The 22,463-nt window shown below is 46.6% G+C and overlaps 1 protein-coding gene and 2 long non-coding RNA genes across 3 annotated transcripts in view; 2 read left to right on the forward strand and 1 right to left on the reverse strand.

The window, feature by feature from the left end:
* Positions 1–22,463, forward strand: part of skia (SKI proto-oncogene a) — a 62,960-nt gene that overhangs the window by 12,155 nt on the left and 28,342 nt on the right. The gene's annotated exons all lie outside the window — the stretch shown is intronic.
* On the reverse strand, positions 3,433–4,658 carry LOC145423225 (uncharacterized). The gene is made up of 3 exons (XR_013904325.1): positions 4,445–4,658; positions 4,055–4,110; positions 3,433–3,957 (listed from the first exon to the last, which is right to left on the reverse strand). It is a non-coding gene; the product is annotated as an uncharacterized LOC145423225 (long non-coding RNA).
* LOC145423227 (uncharacterized) lies at positions 15,768–16,111 on the forward strand. The gene is made up of 2 exons (XR_013904326.1): positions 15,768–15,839; positions 15,968–16,111. It is a non-coding gene; the product is annotated as an uncharacterized LOC145423227 (long non-coding RNA).

A 22,463-nucleotide genomic window follows, 5' to 3' on the forward strand; every position in this document is an offset into this window, starting at 1 on the left:
GAGATGGAGTGACAAGCCGGCGGCTAATGTGTCCATTAGAGCAGAGACCAACCTGGTGAAAGAGACAGAGGGCAGGAAATGGGACATTTTTAACATTTTTGTTGTCTGAATTCAGTCTCATTATCATTGGCTTTAGCTTTTTAAGCTGATAAAAATGTTGCTGCCAGCAGGGAGGAGCATCGTTGGACTCACTGGACTGTAAAGACCATCCACTATAACCCCGTCGACTCCATACGTTGATGTAACGCACAAACAGCTGTAAGGGACCCCTCTGTGGCTCCTGGCCCGTGTGCGCTCATCGCCGGGGTCAGAGAGGTTGCTGATACCAGAGTTTGCTGCACCTCGTCAGTGTGATGTTTGTAGACAACAGGCCAAAGCTCAGTGATGGGCCCCTTTGTTCAAAATGAATGCACATGTGTGCAACCGAACCTGTGCGATGTCCCTCCCACTTCCCTTTTTCTCAGTACAGAGTGAGGGTTGAGCGGTGTGTCGGCTGTTGGCCACAACAACTCAGCAGACTGTTAGGGCAAGCGTCTACCGCAGAGCCGTGGCAGGCAGCGAGCCTTAGAGTTCTGGTTTCGACACCACACTGGCTTCCTGTGGCGCCTCCGCCCTGCTGTCGGAAGCACCGTCAGCACTCCTCATTTAACTGTCTCCTATGATCACTCTGTTGCTCCACAGTTTTGGTCCTGTCCCATCGTGTTCACAACCAAAATTGCAGCAGGTTATCTACTATCACTGTTTGCTTTGTAGTAACCCTCCCTGTGTGAACTGAGGAGTGAGTACAGCTTCATGCTGTCACATTCTTATCAACGTGTGTGATAAAAGAAAGCACGGAGCCCGGTTAAAACAGTCAAACTGAGTGTATGGGTTAGGATCAAATGGAGTGGAAGTCGAATCCTTCCTCACTCACATCCAGCCCTTCTCAGTCTCCACTGGAAATCATGTGATTTGGCTCCAGAGCTCAGCAGTGGAACAAAATGTCCGGCTCCAGAGTGGAAAGCACCAGTACGTGCTGGCGTGAATCTGAGGCTGCCCGGCTCCCCACACCAAACCAAAAGAGCCTCTTTGTGTTGTGGCCTCACAAAGATGTAGACTGAGCAGAGCAAAAAAAAAAGTAGTCCTCTTCAAGATAAAAATAAACAGCAGTGTCACAGCCAGGGGTGGATGCAGCCTCCTACACGCTGTCCAAGTAAACGGGGCTGTCACAACTAAGAGCCACTGGAGAAACTGGAGGAAAACTGGGGAAGGAAGTTTTCCATGACAGTTGAAAGTGGCCACGTGGTGGGCTTCCCCTCACTCCTCCCCGTGTGTACAGAGCTGAACTCTTTGCATTCTGGTCAATGGTTTTCATCCGATCCTTGTTACATATCTGCACAAACTGCTAGCTTCATATATCAAACGCGTCCAGCAGGGTTTTAGTTAATCTGCTCGTTTAGTCAATCTCATCTTGGAGCCCCAGGTGATCTGATGATGAGCTCATTTGGTTTTTATGTGTAAAATCATCTCTGTGTGCTCCCTTCACCAACACTGTGGAAACACTGATTTCACAATCAATCAGCAGCCACAAATATCCTCCTCCTGTTTTCTCTCATGTAAGGATCGTGATGAATCAGTGGAGCCACACACACACGCGCCCAAAAACGTCTCTGTTGCAAATGTAGGCCATAGGTGGAGGTGCAACATGAAACTATGGCTTTAAACTCATTATGAGTTTCACCACGATGACAGTATGAGTTGTCACCTTGACTGGTGCACTGTTGCTATGACCTTTGACCTTGGATCCCTGACATCAGCGTCGCAGCCCTGGTGCGACCCTCTGTTGTTTCCATCGTGCTAAACTCGCTGAGTTTGCAGAACACAACGAGACCTTGTAGAGCCGGAGTCTGTCCGAGCGATTTAATGTGCAGTGGGAAACGACTGACGTGACGCCATCAGAGCGGTCAGCTGAGAATCATCATTCTGTCCCAAAACGGTGTCATGTGGTCGTTTGGTGCGATTGCCCGTCTTCACTCAGCGTATTTTGCTGAAACAACAGTCTGAACCATTAAGAAAGTTCAGCTACCACTGAAACAAGATGGCCTGTGATGTTTACAAGCTTGAGCATGTCGGTGTTTCTGGGAGAAAAATAGACGTAAGAATTAATTCAGGTGATTCATTGTTTAGTCAAGTTGTCAGCCCTTGTACTGAGACAGCCACTGAGTATCCTCCTGTCTGCGTACATGTTACATGTCTCTGTAAAGCACTTTGAATCAGCTTGTTGTTGAATTGTGCTATACAAATAAACTTGCCTTGCCTTGCCTTGCCTTACATTAAAGTCATTGTTTGTCCTGTTTGATGGTAGTATGTTCCTCATCCTGCTGATGGATCTAGTCTGAGTTGAACCGGCATATGGTGAAATGTTTCCGTCACATGACCTCCTCAGGTAACTGCGCTGCAGAACAATGACAAACAGGGATAGTGTTTTCAAAAGAAATCCTAAACTCATGACCATCAGCGCCTCTGGCAGTCACAAACTGGAATCCAGATGCAATCTGCAGACTGCTCCATTAACCCTGCTTGGACCGGCCTGTGTTTGCTCTTTGTCCCTCTGTACAGTAGATCTAATAACCTTTGTCTCGAGGCCTGAGCAGCTGTGTGGTGTGACACTAAACACAGGCAGGGCTAAAGCGTGTCCTGTGCTGGGGGGGGGGGGGCTTCCTTTTCCTTAATGCTTACTGCAGCATGAGGTGACGAGAAGCACCAGACTGCTTCCACACAGCATTTTGGCCTACATTACACTGACTGCTGCGGCGGCTGAACGTTGATGTGGTTGCTAAGCGAATGCAGCCTTCTAGGGCAGAATCAGGAACTGGCTGGCTTTAGTGCCGCTGCGACACTGTGCATGCACGAGCAGTGCTGGAGCAGTGCATCTCCAGAGGAACCTCGTTAAGCTCTGGATAATTCCATTTTAGTTTGGATTAGGATCGGTCACACAGCCCCAGGGTGATGCCGTGTTATTTTAAGCACATTTTTGATAATGATATTTATGATATAGAAAAACATACCAAACTAATGTATCAGTTCAGCTTCAGGCTGGCAGCATTTATTAGTACAGAGAGCCTGAGGGCCGTCCTCCTCTGTCAGTGAGCCAATGGAATGATATGGCACAGCTCTTAATTTATGTTGTGCCGTTTCACAATAACAGTAATTTCATGTAGTGCTTTATATTATAAGGTAAATACTACAATGAGAAAGAAGCTCTGTGCGCTGTCTCTGTGCAGAGGAGACTTCCAGGTGATTGGTGGGAGGAGCACAGAGACATAATCCCAGCTGGATCTCCTGTTTATGTTCATTTAAAAGTACTTATTTGTTTCTCAGAGCTGTAATTATATTTCTTAGACCGGATGAAGTCATTGAAACAGGTCATTTCAGCCAAAGTTGGTGCACTTATTAGTTTAGGAAGACCACACCATAGTTTATTTATACAGCACAATAAAGACAACACATGACTGCCCGAAGGGCTGGACAACAGAAATATAAGGATGGGCTGGATGGCAATCAGGGCCACGACAAAGGGTTTGTGATATTCAGCTGAAAAAGCACAAACACTTGGACTAAATAGTTGCTTGTGTTTTGAAACCTAATCACTAAATTATAAAATTCCCACAATCGGATCTAAAACCCGGCGTTATACTGTGACCTCGTGCTCCTTGCAGCGGCATTAGACTCAGAGACCATGCTCCAGTGTCACACTTCCAGTGTCTTGTTATCGAGTCGGGTCTCTTGTGGTGGACTAGTCAGCTGTCTGTCCAAACCTCCCAGGGATATGTTGAAGTATGTCATCTGCATACAGGGAAACCTTTATATTTATATTCCTCGCATCTTCATTAGTGCAGCTCTCCAACCTTGATGGAGCAACAGTGGAGAATAATTGGATCATCCACGTCATGCATGTCGACTGTAGGAACCACAGACCTGCAGTGAGAGTTGTCAGATGTTATAGAAATATAGCTCTCCTTGTGTATGCACGTGTCTGTTTGTTCATCGTGTCACCTGCTTCTAGTGTCCTTACATTCACACGTACGTCACAGTCTGTGGGACCCAAGCTGGTGGAAGTCCATCAGGATACTGTGTGGATATTAAACTTAATTAAGCTTCAATGAAGCTGTGCTGTTTGCAAAAGTGAGGCGTGCATACCTTGTTTTTTTACAAGTGACTGATTAATACATAGAAAAGCAAAAGTAATCATTCATTTTATGGCTGTGGCTCCATGGGGTGAGGGTCTGTTTGTGAGATTAGACCTGTGACAGTGAAACACTTCTTCAAGCTCAAATAAGAGTCTCAGCAAACCTTTGACACTACATACTGTATATAAGTCGGTTTACCTTAAGGCCCTATCCACGGTGACTTCTGTCTCTGTGTAAGGTTGCAAACAACAGATTTCCAAAATGTTGCACTGTACCTTTAAGTGGTTCTTTGCAGCAGCGTATAACTTAGCGGAGCCATGCAGAAGTGAGCGTTTCTGCAGAGCGTGGATGTGAGGGAGGCCTCTGACCTGATTCTGGCTGAGCATCGCGTGCCTGACCAGAGCTTTCTCTCTGCTCTCTCATTCAGCCGTCCACTCGCTCTCACTCGCTCATCCGTTCTTCTGTTGCAGTCTATGTCTTCTCCACATTATGATGTGCCCGTGCAGTGCACTTGAACACACTCTGTAGTGCGCTCACTCATACGTACGCCCACACGTGTGGTTCCATAGGCTCCCAGCACGCTTACTTCAGAGAAGCGAACAATTTCACAGTGGCTGTACGGCAGACAGAGCAAGAATGGCAGCGTCTGCCTCCCGTGCTGTTCCACTGACGGGAATAACAGAATTTCCATATCTGGGTTAAAGTTAAGAAAACAGGACATCCTGTTTTCTATTTTAGATATCAAACCACAACATTTTTTCTACTCTTTTAAAACAAACTCTAAGAAACATGGCGTCTTTGCCAAAGATGAATGAAAACTGTTTCCATACAAAAGCATCTTGGTGGAGGAGTCGTGAAGGCCCAGTTTGTGTTGCTGAAGGGTGCCAGCGTGGATCACAAGACGTAAATACTTTGATTTCCATTTTTCTGAGCTGGTGGAAAGACGACGTGCACACGCTTGTGTGTATGTGTGTTAATGTGTTTGTGTTGTCACAAACACATTAACTGCATGTTAGAACTCATGCGGTGTCACCGAGGAGTCAGGAGCAGCACGATGCTGAGACCCAGGCTGCTTTCAAGCTTGGAGTCCTGCTACCTTCCTGTACTCGTACTGCATTGTGTTGTAGAATGATAGAGCCCATAAATACCCTTTAGAGGATATGCTGCTCACAAAAAGGAAAGGAACATTTTGAAAACACAGATCTGAAAGAGAAAATAATCACTCTAAATGTCTGTGCTGATATGGGTGGAGTAATATGTTAGAAATAAAGGACCAATGTGAATCAGGCTCCATGATGCTGGGAGGAGCACTGGGCCCACTGGAGCGCCGTTTCTGAATGTTTGGTCAGAGTCATTCACACCAGTCATCTGTTGGAGGTCATTTTCTAGGCCTGTGGCTGTGACCTGTTCCTCCTTTCACAGAGGAGTAGGTCCTGGTCTTGCTGACGGGTTAAGGACCTGTCCAGCTCTCCTGTCTCCTGGTCTTGAGACTGCGCCTTCTGGTAATGGTGCGCTCTATCCTGGAGATGCTGGACTACCTGTGCAGAGGTCGAGGCATTGCCTCGTGCTGTCAGTAGTGACACTGACCCTAGCCAAAGTCAAATGTCAGTGTCCACCTGCTTTCTCGGTTCTCCTGAGAGTTGGTGTAGCCTCCAAACTACAGGAGCGTTTGCTGACGCCCCGTTGGAGCCTCATCATGTTTTCTCTTGCCGTTCTTATCAGTTTTAGACGTTTCACCAACACTAATGCACCTCTGTGGGAGGCTCATCACCATCGTTTGCACCTACTCGTACAGCTGACCTACTTCACAAAGCACTTTAACAATATTGTGAAATATTGTCCATGTGGTGATTCATACCTCCTGGTAGTTCTTTTTGGCAGGCTTGTGAGGCTGGCCATGCTGCTCAGGGGGAGAGAGAGAACAGACTGCCACCACTGCTGCGTCTTTAAAAAACTCTCTCCAAGCTGCTTTACAGATTACCAGCACTGCAAACTAGGTAATCACCCCTCAGCATGAGAGGGCTTATATACACCAGCTGCAGTGTACCTACAGTTCATGTGCAGTGCCACTCGCTGCTTTAATCGCATTCTTGTTTTTGTTGTTTTGGTGTCGCTGGATTGCGAGCAGGTGCTGTTGGTACTAAACGCTCTAAAGGCGCTGTGTGTTGACCAGATCAAACATGTTAGCATTATAAAGCTGAGCGGGTGTAGCATGACGGGTGGAAGTGTCATGCTTACATGTGAACCTGCCTTGAAGTTCAAATCTGTAATGCTTTGGTTCTGAATCAGCAGAAAGAGCTCACAGAGGGGGAGCGTGGGTAGGTACTGTCCACGCCACACCTCACCTGTGCAAATCTGCGCCTGAACATTATGAAGTCAGTAAAATTGTGTGCAGGAGTTTCACAGCCTAAATTTGCAGGAAGTGTTGAAATTCTGCACCACAGTAAGTGAAAAAAGGCCCTGCAGAAACACATACATGGTAAATAAGGCCTGTAAAGTTGACAGCGAGTCATCTGTGTCCTGCAGCTCACAATGAGGAAAAATCCAAACCAGATCAGATGCGTCCTTCGCCAAGAACACGCACAGACCACCTCCGTTTGTATTATTTTCTCTTATTTTTCCTTCTTAGCAACCATTCTGGCTCCGGCAGGAGAAGTGATTATGGTGGTGGTGGCAAATTCCCAAACAGAGGAAAGCAACATAGGAGGTTTTTCTTGGCTTTGATGTTATGGAAAAATGTAGCCAGTGAGCGTTGGGGAGGCAGCCAATGGCATTGTCCAGCTGGAAGCATGTTCTCCAGTGCACCCCACCTCTCCTGCAGGATTTTGCAATAGAAAAAGGAGAAAGTTTCATATGCAAAGCTGGAGATGTGTGGCTCTGAAACCAGCTAATGTTGCTCCTATGGGTAGAAGTGTCAGACCTGGGTCTACATGCAGAAGAACAGATGTAACACTCATCTGTAATCCCAACACTGCACCAGGTCCTAATGTTGAAGTTTGGAATAATAAGACTGTCATGAAGAAGCAGCAGCATTATAAGGTACAAAGAGGGAAAAAGTCCTGGAAAAAATGAATTTTAATCGAGTTCTGGCAAATAAATTGCGTGTTCTAGTGACAACACCCCTTCCTCCAGTGTTCCTTTCTCAGCTCATATGCTTTCCATCAGGCAGAGCAAACTGCATGACGTCAGTGTGCGTGTGTGTGTGTGTGTGCGCGCGCGTGTGTGTGTGTGTGCGCGCGCGTGTGTGTGTGTGTGTGGATGCATGGGGAATGGCAGGGAAACCAGTCCTGCTTTCCAGATGTGAGAGCAGAAAAGGGAAATGAGGAGAACAGGCCGGACAAAAGAGAGCGCAGCAACACAAACAGACTGTCGTCAGCGTGAAGAGTCTTCTGGTTCCAGGTTGAGTCGGTCCTGTGGTCAGGTAGGGGGTATGTCCCCTTCCACCTTATTTAGCCTCCTCATATCTTAGCCTCAAACCACAGTTTCCTCATTTGCTCACTCTGCAAAGGAATCCATTTTGTTAGCACTGCTGTGTGAACTTTTTCTTCGCTGACTTGTCTCCAGAACAAACTGCTCCTCGAAGGCACAGCAGCTTCTCTCAGTGGGCTGCAGTGACCCCTCTCCAACCTCTGCAGGACTAACTTCTGCTTGTTAAAGGTCATTTGGATGTCCTTACTTCTCAATATACTCTAAAACCCAGATACAACCTTCCTGCACCTTTCCCCAGTTTTGCAGTTTTGAGTGATTCAGAGATTGATGCTAGTCTAAAGGATCTTTGCTGTTTCTCTGTGAGGTCGTCAAACATCTGTGGCCTGTATGCAACACGTGTCTCTATCAGGCCACATCATTAGGGCTCCTAACAGGGTGTGGCCTAGGCAGGGTGGTGCTCTCCGCTCCCTAACACAGCAAACAGCCTGTTAATCTTTGTGATAAGCACAAAGTGACAGAAAAGAAGGACAGCTGTAAGTTTGCATGTTGGAAGAAGTCCCGAGGTTCTTCCTGGTGACCTTTGCCCTGTGGAAAAGAGCAGAAATCAAACAGCAGCCTGTGTGAGTGGGCCTCTTCAGGTGACTCGACTGCAGTGACTAGTCTCTGTGGTTGGGGCCTTGCTGTCTTAGATGTAGGTTTATAAGGCTCAAGGTCAACTGGTCACTATTTTACAGGGTGTGGGCTCGTTCACAGACTGCCCCCTCACTGACAGCAACAAAGCCAGCCCAGCTCTTGTACTGGTTAAGAGTTCTCGTGTGTGCTCAGACGAGCAGCTGACCTCAGCGCCTGCTGTAGTAACCTGCTGAAGGAGCTGCGAGTTACAGGGAGGATGTTGCTGTAATGTTCAGCACATCCAGTTTCCTGTTTTACTGTCTGAGAAAGTGAAGCGACTCAGAGACCTAAAATAGCCGACGTGCACAGACACGCTTTTCGACACTCCTGTACTGTCTGCTTCCACTTTTCTGACATTTTCCCACCATTCAACATCAGCGTTAGTGTCATCACTTTTGAGGCCTCTGATAGGTGCGAGGAAAGGAAATGTGAGCGTTTTTAGCACCACAAAGAAGAAACAGTCGGTCTAAGTGCAAAGGTAATTTTCCAGCCCCCCCCCCCAATCCTGTAAACCACACAGCATGTAGAGTACAGCGTTCCTGCATCTGGACTTAAAGCACCTCACACAGAACAAACGTGAGAGATCTCAGCTGATAAAGTTCCTGAAGTGGAGCTGAGTGTGCTCAGTGAGGGAAGCACTTTTGTCCCGATTACAGATCATTCATTTAGTTGCAGAGAAGGTGGAGACCACATGCTAGCTTTCTCTAACAACACAGGAGAGCCTGTGGGGAGAGGAAAGACCCCCCCCCCCAACCCACACCCCCTTCTGTCTATTGTCTTAGTGAGTCCTCTGTCCTTTCAGATGAAAATGTGCCACTTTGCAGCCGGGGCTTCAAATGGGTTAAGCAGAGAGACATTAGCCAGACAACCACAGGGAAGTGAGGGGGGGGGGGGGGGCAAATCTTCTTAAGTGATTAATCACCATGTGAAAGTGAAACCCACTGAGGGATTGCTCCACCTCAACTTAAACTACACCTCCTTTTGCTGCTGTTTTTATTCCCACAGAAGGCAGTTGTTGGTTCAGGTCTGGGACACAGACCACAGCGTACTTTTATTTTCTCATGCTTTTGTCTCCACATGTATGAAAAGCAGTGTGTAACAAAATAAGATGCTGACCCACACCTGAGGAACGTGCACATGGCAGCGTTGTGTGGGGTTGTAGGAGCAGCTAATTAGGCCCTCAGTGTGAAAAACAAATACATTTAGACCAGTTTTACCCTTATTACCTCATTAGGGGGTGCAGTGAAGGAGGTGCTCATATGCGTGGAGAGCGATGTCGGCGGGCCTGTGAAATGCAGAGTTTAGGAAAAAAGAAGGAAGTGGGGCAGATTGTGCCAGGCAGCTACAGCCTAGCTACAGATAGTCACGGCTGTGTGTTAGTAGCTAATCCGTGTGGGTGCCTGTGCTCTGTATGCCCCATTAATCATTCAAGCACCCACATGCAGGTATGTGTGGCTGTGTGTAAGAACCGGGGCTGTGGTTAAAGGGGTGTTTATAAAAGCGCTGATAACCAGGCGAGACGCCTCATCCCCTCACAGCTCTGCACAGTCAGTGTGTGGCGACGTTAGCTGGCTGTGCACTGCAGACGCTGGCAGCATGCTTACACGTCCTTAGTGAGCGTTGCACTGAGCCCCTGATAGCTGTGGCGGCTCCTCTGCGTGTGTTTGGTCTAACACTTGCTGGGAAGCTGTCGTTGCACTTACAGTAACATAAAGTGTTGTCATCAGCTCCATTAATATTATCTCACTTCATCTGTTTGTGTCAGCGCCACACCAACGTGTGTGTGTGGCACAGAATGTGCGCTCAGATAGGCGCTCATGTACTAACACTGTGTACATGGAAGTCTGCAGGAACCGTGCACCTGCTCCTCCAGCGTTCCTTCTTCTTGTGGTCTTTGTCTTTTTTCTTCTTATCTTTGTGGTGCCATAAAGAGAGCGGGGAGGAAAAGCTGCCTCTTTCTGGATTCCTCCTCAGACACTGTTATCGAATGATCTTCAGCCACGGCGTCCTTCTGTCCGTCTCACTGCACTCGGTCCAGGTCACCTCCAGGTGTTTCCTTAATGAGAGAAATGTGTGTGTACGCCGATGACCTCGTGGTTTACCCTCAGTCTGATTGACTAACATATGTGAGCGTGAGCATGTGCCGTGCACGTGCTCGTGTTGGTGAACGACAGCAGCACACTGAGCTGATGTGAGTGCACACATTAGCTTTCATATGTGCATGTGACCGTGAGCAGAAGAGGACGGATGTGTTTCTGGTGATGATCTCACTGTATATTCTGAGCATATATGCATTCAGTATGTATTACAGATAACATGGAAAAGATTACGTGTGCTGGTTCATTTCAGTGGAGCTGGTTTACTTTCATGTGTTTAGAGCCCACCAGGGTCCCAGACCTGAGTTTGTGCACTTCCTGTGGGGAAGCACAGATGATGAGTGAAACGAATCATGTACATGCTGCTAATGAGGATCATTTCACTTGGAGTGAAATTAAGCTCATTTTGCTGGATCCCCCTAAATGACCACTTTGTGAATCAATGCTTTATTATGCAATTAGTTTGCACTGACTTCCCCTTTTTTGTCTCCTCTTCTCTTCCATGGCTGCCTGCTGTGTTCCTGCTGCTGTCCAACTACAGGTGAGTGTCACTGTCTGCTGGTCCCCTGCACATCCATCGTCACACTCAGCACATTAGTGCTTCCTTGCATCTTTGCAGTACTTCCAAAATGAGACCCATCCTGTCTCTGAGGATGGCTCTTTGACTTCTAGGCTGGCTGCTGTGCTTCATTATTATCAGTTTGTTCTCAAACCTCTGTGAAAAACCTTCAGTTAAAGGCTGCTTCAGTGAGAGTCCTGACAGGCAGAGCATGTTTCTGCTGTAATGGCTCATTTTCATTGGCTCCCTCTTGAATCCAGATGCAGCTCCTCAAATACGAGGTCAAAATCTCTTCTTAAAGATGCTCTCATCCCCCCCCCCCCTTTCACAGGCAGCTGTCTGATTGTTGGGGTTTCCTTTGTGTTACTATGGGATTTTGGGCTCTTTAGCTTACAGTATAAAGCACCTTGAGTGCTTGACGCCACTCGTATGACTGCAGCCTTTCATGCGATGGCTGCCAGTAGAGCTGCAGCCCTGGTTAGTTGTGTTACATGGACTGCATACTGGTAATTTGATGGCCCACATCCACCTTTCAGATGCTGTAAACTGAGATTTGTGTGGTAGTTCTGGGAGGGAGGAGCTGCAGAACGGGCTGGGGAAGGGTGCGGTATTGAAACCCCCAGCGCAGACCGACTTGGGTTTAACCAAAATGGCCGCCCGCCACAGGCCTCTGTGAGATGGAGCTGGGTGTAACCACATGCTTCTGCTATCTACCACGGTTGCACTGGTGCATGCTGCAACCTACAAACTGCAAACGTGCACACAGCGAGGCAGTGCCTTTGTTCTTACAAGCTTTGTTTCTCAGCTACACCTGCTAACTTTCACTTTGCATCAGCGCTCCTCACAGCCAACAGCCGCGACTAACTGAAATCTGTTATTGTGTTTCGCTAATTCAGCTCTCGTTTTATACAGTCTCATCCATCCCGAGCAGCACGCTGCTCCTCACCATCCAATCAGCAGTTTGACAAAGAAATCTTAACTTAAAGTCTACATTGTGTGTTTGTTTCAAACTCATTCGCTGCATGTTCACTGAAGAAATCTATCAACATCAACTTCTGTACTTAGAAAAATCCAAACACTGGTGAATTTCCAGTGTATTTCTGGATGGAGGTCACCAGTGGTGCTCTGCAACATTATTTTACTACTGAAACTCTTTTTTTTAAAACTTGTTTTGCCTGTAACAGCAAAAAAGGTAGATGGTGGTGTTTGTTTTTTGTTGCGGACACGGAGGAGCGATGGATGTGCATCACTCTTACAAACAGGGAGGGGCTTAGAGGCCCTGACACACAGTCCAACTTCTCATCGTCTGTTTTACTCTCAGCCAAAGCACACTCTTTGTCTGTTGCTGCTCACATAAACACTCGTCTTCTCACACCAGCTCTTTTCCATATCTTAGTGGGTGCTCATCAGCGTTACTCCTCAGCAGCTCTGTACTCCATCCAGCCCACAGTTAACGCTGATAAGTACTCTGTCTTACTGTATTACAATGGCAACAGCAGCCCCAGCATGAGGGGGGCTTGTGTTAGACCTACACACTGAGCACTCTGACCTGTTGGGGATTGGTGGGTTCAGAGAGCGACACACACGCCCTTGCAGGTTTCTCTGTCACTCAGCTTCCATTAATTTTTAATCGCTTCCTCCGCCTGGCGCACAGCTCCACTTTTCACTCAGTGAGCAGAAAGGAGGAGGAAGGTCTCCCCAGCTGAGGAAGGGGGAAGGAACGATAAAGGAGAGAGGAAGAGAGGAAATGGCAGCCAAAACTGCTTCCATGAGTCAGATTTGGCTCAGCTCCCCACTAGAGCCTCGTTTATGAGCCTCGCTTCACTCCCTCCTCCCTCTTTCATACCCCGGCCTTTCTCTCTGCTGCGTTCGAGCATATTCGCCTTTATCGCTGTCAGTGTATAAATGAAGAGGAGAGGGAACCCAAAGCCTTTGATGAAGCGCAGCAGAGTTTCAGCACACTCAACACTTCCACCATCGCTCTCTCCATCCAGCCTTTCAGTCTGTCCCTCCTTCTGCCTCTAAATTAAACATCAAAGGGAGAGCCTCCACTAGGTGCACCCAGGAATGCCACAGCTCCTTCTTCCCTTCTTTGAAAGTCTGGGTGTGAAATGCATTCCACACCCAATCTAATCCCCGTCTCCCGCTACCTGCTCCTGATGGTGTGCCATCTCCAGTTTTCAAGTGTGTGTGTGTTTGATGTGGCCAAAGATGCTCTGAAAAAAAACAAGTCAAGGTTGACTCGTTTCCTCAAATTAGGGCGTATTCTCGTTTATGTCAACGCCTGCAACGGCTGCAAACACACAACAAGGAATACTGTAATAAAAGGTAAGGGTTGGGGTAAAATGGTGAAATACTCATTGGCACCTGATGCTTGACCTCTAATTAAACTCCATATTTGGCCAGAAGTACGTGTTAAGCAGACATCTGTTTTCTGCTTTGTTGGCTACGCTAATTAAACTGGTGTGAGATGAAGGAGGTGTGCAGCTCCGAGAAGGAGCGCGAGAGAGCTTTCACAGTACATTAGTGCAATTTACTGAACACAGAGGTGGAGACGGAGAGAGATGCTCATAGTGCTGATCGGATGGAGGCAAGGAAGATTACAGCATGGAAGGGTTGCAGTCTAGGCCCATCCCACCGGTCCCACTGTTTTTATTGAGACCCTCATCAGAGACTCCATCCATCCATGCATCCATCCATGCATCCATCCATGAAGAGAGAAAGAAATTCATGGACGAGAGCAGATTGAGGAGATTGCAGGAAGGTTGGAGGGTCAGCTGAGAAACCAAACAGCCAAATTAGAGTTTTTCTTTCTTTCTTCTTCACTGTGAGGCTTTGGTGACACGGCCCAGATACTCACCTTTGTATGTGGGAAATATGCTGAATGTTCATGAAGGTACATTTTGTTGTTTTGGGGAACGTTGATTAAATAGTGATCGAAGGTTTGACCTATTGTTCACATTTATTCCCACCAGCAGCAGTCGGTTTATAAAAAAGGTCAAAGTAATGTTGAGCAGAGCTGGGTTCAGTCTACTGGTGTGGCCTTCCACAGCACTTGTAGTTCCCCCCGTGGAAATCTGATTGCCCACTCTTTACCTTCAGGGTGTCTCATGGCTAAAGCTGCTCTGTGTTGTGCTTCAGGTCAACCTGTGTATGTAGTATGAAATGCTAGCATGCATCAAAAATATGTCCTTTTGACTAATGCTTGAGGAAGATGGCTGAACCGTTAGAAGCACTGACTGGACATTTCAGTTTCTTCACCTGGTGTGAACACCAATAGGAAACAAAGCCACTGAAGTTATGTGTGAAATCACCCTCAGAGCTGGTAGCAAACAGTCTCAGCTATTGCAAACTCACTTTTGATTGTGTGGTTGCACAGAGTGTATCCATGCTGCTGCATGATACACTCTGCCTTCTCTGATTTTAGCATTCAGAGTTGGTGCAGGAAAGCAGAGGGGAGAAAACAAAGACAAGGGCAGGAAGGAGGAAGAGGAGCAGGAGAGACAGAGCGCTGGCTCTTTGCCATGCCCTCTCAGCATGACCTTCCTCGTAAATAGCTCATCACCGCCTCCAACCCGGTTCCAATGGGAGGAAGATTGAGAAAGCTGAGATGATTTAAGTACCGCAACAAGGCCCCGTTTTATTTCTGCAAGTTGCCCTTTTTACCACAAAAAAGACAGGTGTTGGAGCCGCTCGTGAGTGTGAGTTGCATGCAGATTGCACAGGCATCCTGATTGCCCTCCAACCCCCCAAGCTGCAAAAGACACACAAACTGCCAAGTAAAAATGCCATTTTTCTACTCAGGACAGTGCACACAGTGAACTGCTGCTGCCTCCCAGCTCTGATTAAACGATATGACATTTCTAAGGTCACAAGACCGAGGACATCTTCCAGACCTCATTTGACTGTTAAATAGAGCAGTGTTGCAATTAACTATTCCATAAATTGGTTTGCCAAATTAAATTGGCAGAGTGTGACATCAATTCTCTATGGAGACGGGCCTTTCCCTACATTTTACTCTATGCAGCCAAACAGATCGGTTAGTGTAAGTCAAAGCTAACGCGCTGGACGAGACGATGTTGGCGTAGCGTTACACCCAGGTACCGGTGCCACAGGGGCCCGAGCTGTTTCTGACAACCAAGCAGAGGGCGGTGGTGAAAATGAGCAAGAGAGCTGGAAGCTTTCTAACGTGGCAGTACAGCCTCCGTCCCTCTGTTGCCTGTTTGTCACTGGGGATGCAGTCACTGCCGGCCGAGGCAGATGGCACGTGGATCGTGAAAGGGCAGCGCTCACCAATCAGCACCCGTCAGCCCAGCAGCACCTACCCCGGTGCCACCTGCTCCTGGTGTCTGCTTGACCCTCGTGCCTGCCACACACAAACCCACGTAATGAAAAACTCTCATTTTCTATTTTCATGCCTTCTTTGTGTTAGCCTTTTGTTTTTTAATGAAAAGTTAAGTCTGTCAGAAAAGAGTTCAGTCACGCACACGTTTCCGATCTGTGCTGCATACAGCTCTGAAAACGTCTCTCCTAACTGAAAGATTTGTGCACGTGAGCTGGCTGTACGTGTGTGTTTTGTCTCTGAGTCTCACTGCACAGCTTTATTATCACAGCAGTGAATGCTTGTTTCCTTCAAGCTCGTCATCTTCATCATATCTCTGCACAAAACAGCTCCAGCATGTCAAAGATGACAAAGGAGTTGCAGGGCTGCAGTGTGGCTTGTATACAGTAAAGTATACGATGTAAAGAAACCGTGCAGTGACTGCTGTTGTGAACTGGCACTATATAATTAGAGCTGAACTGAGCTGAATGGTTCACAATCCTCCTTGGCCATATGATACTTTTGTTTTTAGGGACGGGATGGGGCCAGCGGTGGAGTCAAAGCATGCCAGTCTACTGTTTCCACCCTCTGTAGTAAGGACATTTAACTGGACCTCTGTTAATCCTGGACACAGTTGTTCCATACTCCACTTCATTTATCAAAAGTTTCCTCATAATGATCCTTTTGTAAAGCTAACCATCGAATGCTCTGTGTGATCCAGGTCTAAGCTCCTGCAGGACCTACTGATGCAGGCTTGTGTTGAAGATTTCTGCATCTGCAGCAAGTCACATCTGGGAAAGCTGATTTTTTTTACAGTGTAATGAAATAATCTCAATCCATTTTAAAGCGTGCTGTGCACAATGGCTTTTAGAGTCCTGTACCATTTTAATAGATGAAACAATATTGCCAGGGGCTCTGCAATAGTCAGAAAAACAGCTTGGAGGATTCAGACAGAAACCGATAGTGCTCACCACACTGGTATTTTTAAGAAGCGAGGGACATTTGAGAAACCTTCCACCGTCCTTCCCCCTCGCACCAAGCCTTTCCCTGCTATAGTCTTCATTAATATTCCTTTTAATGAACACTAGTCGTGCATATTTTTTCCCGTAGCTGCAGGACAATGCATGACTTTAAGTCTCCAGCGTTTTCCCCAGTTTAATTTTTACAAGTGTGGGTGTTGATTACCTCAGTGTGGGCCTTGAATGAGCCTGCTTGTTCAAAAACAGATGTGGTGTGTTCTGCGGTGCTCTAGCAGAGAGAATGAGCTCATTGTTTACAGTTGAACCTGGTGCTAATCTTTTCTGAAATGCTCACAGCTGCCTAACTGCACCCCCCAGCCAGTCGTGATATGGCCCCACCCACCGATCCACCTCCCCCCCCCTGTGTGTGTGTGTGTGTTGGCTTTGGAAGGCTTCAGTAGACCAACTTGGCGCCTGATGATGATGATGAACCCACCCACCTCCACTCAGAGCACCATCAGCTCCATCCCATTGCATTCCCCAAATCTAATCTGCACAATGAAATCGATCAGCGTCACTGCTTAGTGCAGCCAGTGCAGACCTGCCAGTGCTGTGCCGCCTGCTTGATCCCTCCCCGGTGCTTAGGTGGGGCTCACATGCAGCTGTGGCTGTAAAAATGCGTACGTTCGGTCAATTTTCAGCCCCGATAGCTGCGAGCTGCGGCTGCAACGATAAACCTGTGAAACATCCCGGCACCTGTTTGTTATTTATCAGTGCAACACAGGCCCACACGTTCCAGTGCTGCAAGTCATTTCACATGACTAATGCAGTTAAATAACACAGAACTGTTGGCTTTGTAGGCGACTGCATAAAAAGACACATGAAGCCAGATAAGCAATGATGGTTGTACTCCTCCCTTAATTGGCTTAAGCACTCTTATCAGTCTGGGTCCATTAACACCTCAGCTTCCTTTAAACTGACCACAGCTATCTGAGTCCATCCTGCTTCCTGCTTGTAAACTCTGCCCCTGCAGTTACATCTCGTCTGAAGACTCATGTGCGGTTTTAACTTAACAGCATATTTGTTTCTGTTTTTCTAATGCTGAGCCACAGATGCACTGTCCTGATCTCTGTGCTTGCAGCACTGTGGACAGTGTGCTGTGAATCTGCACGCTCCTGTAGGCAGCATGTAATAATATTTCAATACTTGTGGGACAGATTATAGTTTAAATAGTTTAATGTAGGTTGACTTTATAATGTTATTAGAGCTTTTTTTTAAAAAAATGTGTCACACAATGTTTCAGACCAGTTTTAATGTTATATTACGTACAAAGTACAGAATGCAGTTTGTCAAAGATGATTTCATTTATTGAGGATCACCTGTCCCTCTGTGAAGAAGTCATTACTAAACCTAATAACTGCTTGCACCACCCTTGGCAGCGAGTGTTGCAATCAAGCATAACTGCTAATGAATTTTGGCCCACTCCTCTTTTCAGACTCGTGTTTGGAGCAGAAACAGCTTATTTAAAGCATCTCAGTCAGTGTGTTTGGTTGTCTGACACATTAAAGTTTGACGATTAGACAAAAACCAAGAAATGAAGAAGGAGACAAAAACTTTTTCACAGCACCGTGTTTGTGATGAACGAGCTGCTGTTGGCTGCATGTGTGCTCTGCAGCTGCAATCTCACTCCCTCATGTTGGGAGGAAGGAATGAAGAAGTGGAGGAAAGGACTGTTTGCTTTTGCCCCCTTTCCCTTTCCCCTTCCCCCCGACCACACTAACTTTATCTCCCCCCCCCCCCCCCCCCCCCCCCCACACACACACACACACACACACACTCGGCTTTGTTTGGTGTTCATATGTAGGGGGCTTATCGCTCTGTGTTGTATTTGTGAAGATAAAATTAGCAGACTGTACAATGATAAGTAAAAGAGAGTTCAGGAGAGAGCCTGAGAGAGGAAAGAGAGACACCTCTGGGGAAGCACAGTGAGTGGAAAATGTCCACCAGTTCCAGCTGGTACACTCTGGACACAACACATTTATTTCCTTTGTCCTTTAAGAGAAAGACAGATGTTCCATCTTTTTACTCTTTAGCTTAGGCTTTTCCCCTCTGCTCGTGACCTTTCGCAGTCTCCCAGTGGGAAAATGAGTTTGGATTTTTGGAGCCAGTGCTGCAGCCACCAGGCCTCGTGTCAAACTGAACAAATGTGGTAAAAAGGACTATTTGCATTAGAAGTTTAATAAATGACAAGCAGGAAGTGTCTGTATTGAAAAGTCCCTAAATCCCCCATGTGTCACATTGTTTGTACCAAACAACATATAGTTGGTGCATTAGACCTTCTGGCAGGATGAGAAGAAGCCGCCAACCTTACATTTGTAACAGTTTGTTCTAATGACTCATTTAAAAAGGACAAAGGCTAGCAGCTCCCTCAGTGTCCACAGAAGGTGGAAGGTTGTCTTAAATTTCATGTTTTCCCTGTTTTACCAGGATATTAAAAAAATCCAGTTTACTCTTTGTTTAATTGGAAATCTCAAAGCAGAGCTGATTGATGTCAGGGGGAGATTTTTAACCTCCTAGGACCTGGCGTCCACATATGTGGACATCACATTTGGGGTTGTTTTGACCAAAATACAAAATTTTTCTCCACAAAGGCCTGATATCCACTTACGAGGACATTATGCTGCCACTGCTCTATCGAAATATGTCCTCATATCTGGATCTCATTTCTCTCAGAAACAAAAATCAGGTAAAAAAAAAATCTGGTAGTTCTTTGTTTTTACATTCATCAGGTCCCAAATTAAAAATCGATGACATGAAAGAGTTCATGCTTTTACAGGTTAAAGTGATCATCCTACAAACCAATCACCAGCCTACCTTACCATAAAGGTAACTATGGACACAATATTTTATGGCGATCCAGAGCTGTTGGTCAGGCCTTACATTGTGGAACCAGTGTGAGCATGAGAAAGACAGCTGGGTCCACCAGTACCAGTAAAGCCCACACAGCCAAACACAATGAGCTCACTGAGGGGAGGGCGCACTGAGGAGCTGCGGTGCATTGTGTTTACCTGATAGAATGGAGATTACAGCCCAGGAGACTTTATCTCACTGAGTTTCTCACCATAGAAACGACAGCCCTGCAACATTCAATCTTTGATTTGAAGGAATTAGTTTCTATTTTTGTTCTTCAAAGCGACACATGAAAGTAACTGTTGCCCTAAAAACACCCACTGTGATATGTGTGTCTGGGAATCTGGTCTCCTCGGCCTCAGACATAACAGATCAGTGTGATGTGAGATTGGAGGAGGAGGGGGGGTCACACAGTTTACCAAAGCAATTATGTAACTATCATGGCTGCAGACGTTGGGGAAATAAGAAGGGTGGAAAGGACAACAGAAAAGATCTGGTAGTTCACATAAATGTGTATGCAGAAGGAGACAGACTACACTGTTAGAAAGAAACCTAAAGAAGCTGAACAAGGACCCATTAGCTATAAAAATAGTGTCATTCTGCATTTTATTCCCCCAAATTTCTATTTTCTAGATCTACTAGATCTAGGTTTCATAGTCAGTAAATGCAGCTTGGAGCTCTGTCAGTCTTTCATTTGAAGGAATTGGTTTGAAATGAAAGATTAGCCTCAAGCTAAAGTCTCATACCCCTTGTAGTAATATTCACTTGTTAGGGACAGATGGGACGAGGGGATGGCACATGGTGTTTAAGGATAAGGAAGAGAAGGGGACGTGTTAACAGACAGCTGATGGTCCACGAGATTTTCTGCCACCGACCTTCTCTCTGCCTCTCGTCTGAGAGTCATGTACACTTTTCCCATAGGCACCTTCGGCAGGAGTCCTCCCTCCCTTCCCTTCCTTTCTCCTAGCATGGATACACCAGTTGCTTGCAGGGTTGTCTCCAGGCAGAGAAGCTGGTTGTCCTCAGTGATAGGATGACCGGGTGCCCTGGCGCTGGCCACTGTCAGCTGAGTCTGTGTGTCCTCCTAAGAACACACTGGATTTAGTCCTCCTAAATCCAGTCACATGGACATGACTGATACTCTTTGCTGTTGGTGGTTTATAATAATGTGAACAGTTTTCTGGCATCACTGATGGTGCATCTCCACGTACACCGAGAAAGACATGGAGGCAGGAGCACCAACACTTCACTGCTGTTTTTTCCACACACGCACACACGCGCACACATGCACACGCACACAAACACACACTTGCACTGCTCTGGCCAGGAAACGCCGAACGTCTTGAGATTCGTCATTTGTTCCATCTGGCAGACACAGTGGAGGGTTTGGAGAGGGCTGAGGAAGGCTTACATAACTAAAACAAATATCTGACATTTTCGGGGATTACATCATAGGAATGGGAGCAAATTGGTTAGATTTTAGTTTTGCCTCGGTGCCAAGAAGGTGCCAGACTGTGTTTTTAGAACAAGATTGTTGTTAAAAGAACAGATTGATCTCATAGCAGCGCGTTTTGATTCGTCGAATCATCAGATTACGTCATAGACATAATAGTGTCCTATCTCAGCAGGTTATGTGGATGGGCCTGGGACAGTCAGAACAAGTCATATTAAATACAAATATAAAGTCTCCATCTGCAGAAATGTTTGGGGCAGATGTATGTGACTGCTTTTGTTTTATGTCAAACTGCGTCTGGCTTCAACACCAGAATGATGTCAAAAATGTGCGCAGCCTGGCCCTGACCCTCCTCGTCCTGTTGGAAGTGCTGTGAAGTGAAGAGAAAAGGCTTTTGCACACACCGACTGAATGATTGATTTTATTTGGTCTGTTTGTTGAGCCCAGGCTTGGCTGTGCTGGTGTGTTATGTCGGTTTCTATGGTGAAAAACACAGGCCATGCCAGACTCTGAGCAGTACAAGGAGTGAAAAAAAGGGAGAAAAGCATGTGCAAGGACGGGCGGGCGGGGGGGCGAGGGAAATTTGAGTCCAAGAATTCAGAGGGTGTGGATTCATGGCGAGGATGACACGACAGATAGAAAGTATATTTGCAGCAGAAAAGAAGCTGCTCTGCTGTTGCACAAAGCCAGTGTTTCAGTTGCTCCTTCTTTGAACCACCGCAGCAAACCAAGACTTCTGAACGCTGTCAACAAACTGAAGCTGTCGGCTGTACGTCGTGCGTTATTCCACCAATAAAGATGGCGAATCAGGTTCATATGTCTGCCCTCACTGAAGCTGAGCAGCCATGCAAGAAGCAAGCGTGTATAATGAGCTGTCAATGAATACAATCACTGTCTGGAGGATTTCTATAATCATTTGCCTGTTTTGTGCAAATCGATGAAGGGAAAAAGTTGGTGGCTTTGATTTCTTTTCAAAATAAGAGAGCTCAGCCTCGTGGCGGGTCAGGAAGTCAACACGTAAACTTAACATAACCATACAAATTGATTGCAGTGCACTGACAGCGTGTATCAATGAGCCATGGACAGCATGTAAAACGTGTTCTCCTGACTCTGCTGCTCTCTGCCGTGCTCACGCACTCAGGCGTTGTTGCGTCACGCCTGAAGCACTTACAGTGCATGGAGTGTATGTGAAAGTGTTGTATAAATCCCAAGCCTCCCACACACCCCTGTCTCCACTTAACTGGGCGGGGTTTTTTACTGTTAACTGTTGACTATATTTTAACTTTTAAAGATGGGGTAAGTGAGGTAATCTGAAGCACCATGTTCAGTGGCTTGCCAATATGCCCCAATGGGCTAACATGACCTGTATCAAATGCTGGATGATTGAAAGGTGAGCCTGAGCAGGAAGGGGAGTGGTCAGTGCTCACGACCTCCTGTGTGTTGTAGTTTCAGTCTCCTGTATAGCAGCAATCTCTGCTGCCTTCCACAGAGAAGAACCATCTGTGCTCAGACTAACAACAATGGGTCGACCGGTCACTTTGATATAACAGAAGAAAATATAACCTTCATGCAAGACACTTCCACTCAGTGTAAACTGTTGTGAGTCCCTTTTGATCCAGTTTGAGCTTCACTTGAGTCCAACAGCACTAATCCCACTGTTTGCTCTGAACAAAGCTGCTGCTTGTGTATGCCATTTCCCCTCCATGAATGAATGATGAGGCGCATTAGTGCGTGCTGACATGAGATTGATAGTGAGTGAATAAGTGTGTGTGCGTGTGTTTGTGTGTGTGAGAGACAGAAACAGAGCTGAGGTTTGCTGTGTCAAAGCTGGATTGATGGGGTGCTTTTTATTAATTAGAGGGAAGTGAGTTAAAGGTCAGCTGTGAGCGTCTGGC

The sequence above is a fragment of the Astatotilapia calliptera genome, chromosome 20 (assembly GCF_964374335.1).
Source record: "Astatotilapia calliptera chromosome 20, fAstCal68.1, whole genome shotgun sequence".
Classification (NCBI taxonomy): Eukaryota; Metazoa; Chordata; class Actinopteri; order Cichliformes; family Cichlidae; genus Astatotilapia; species Astatotilapia calliptera.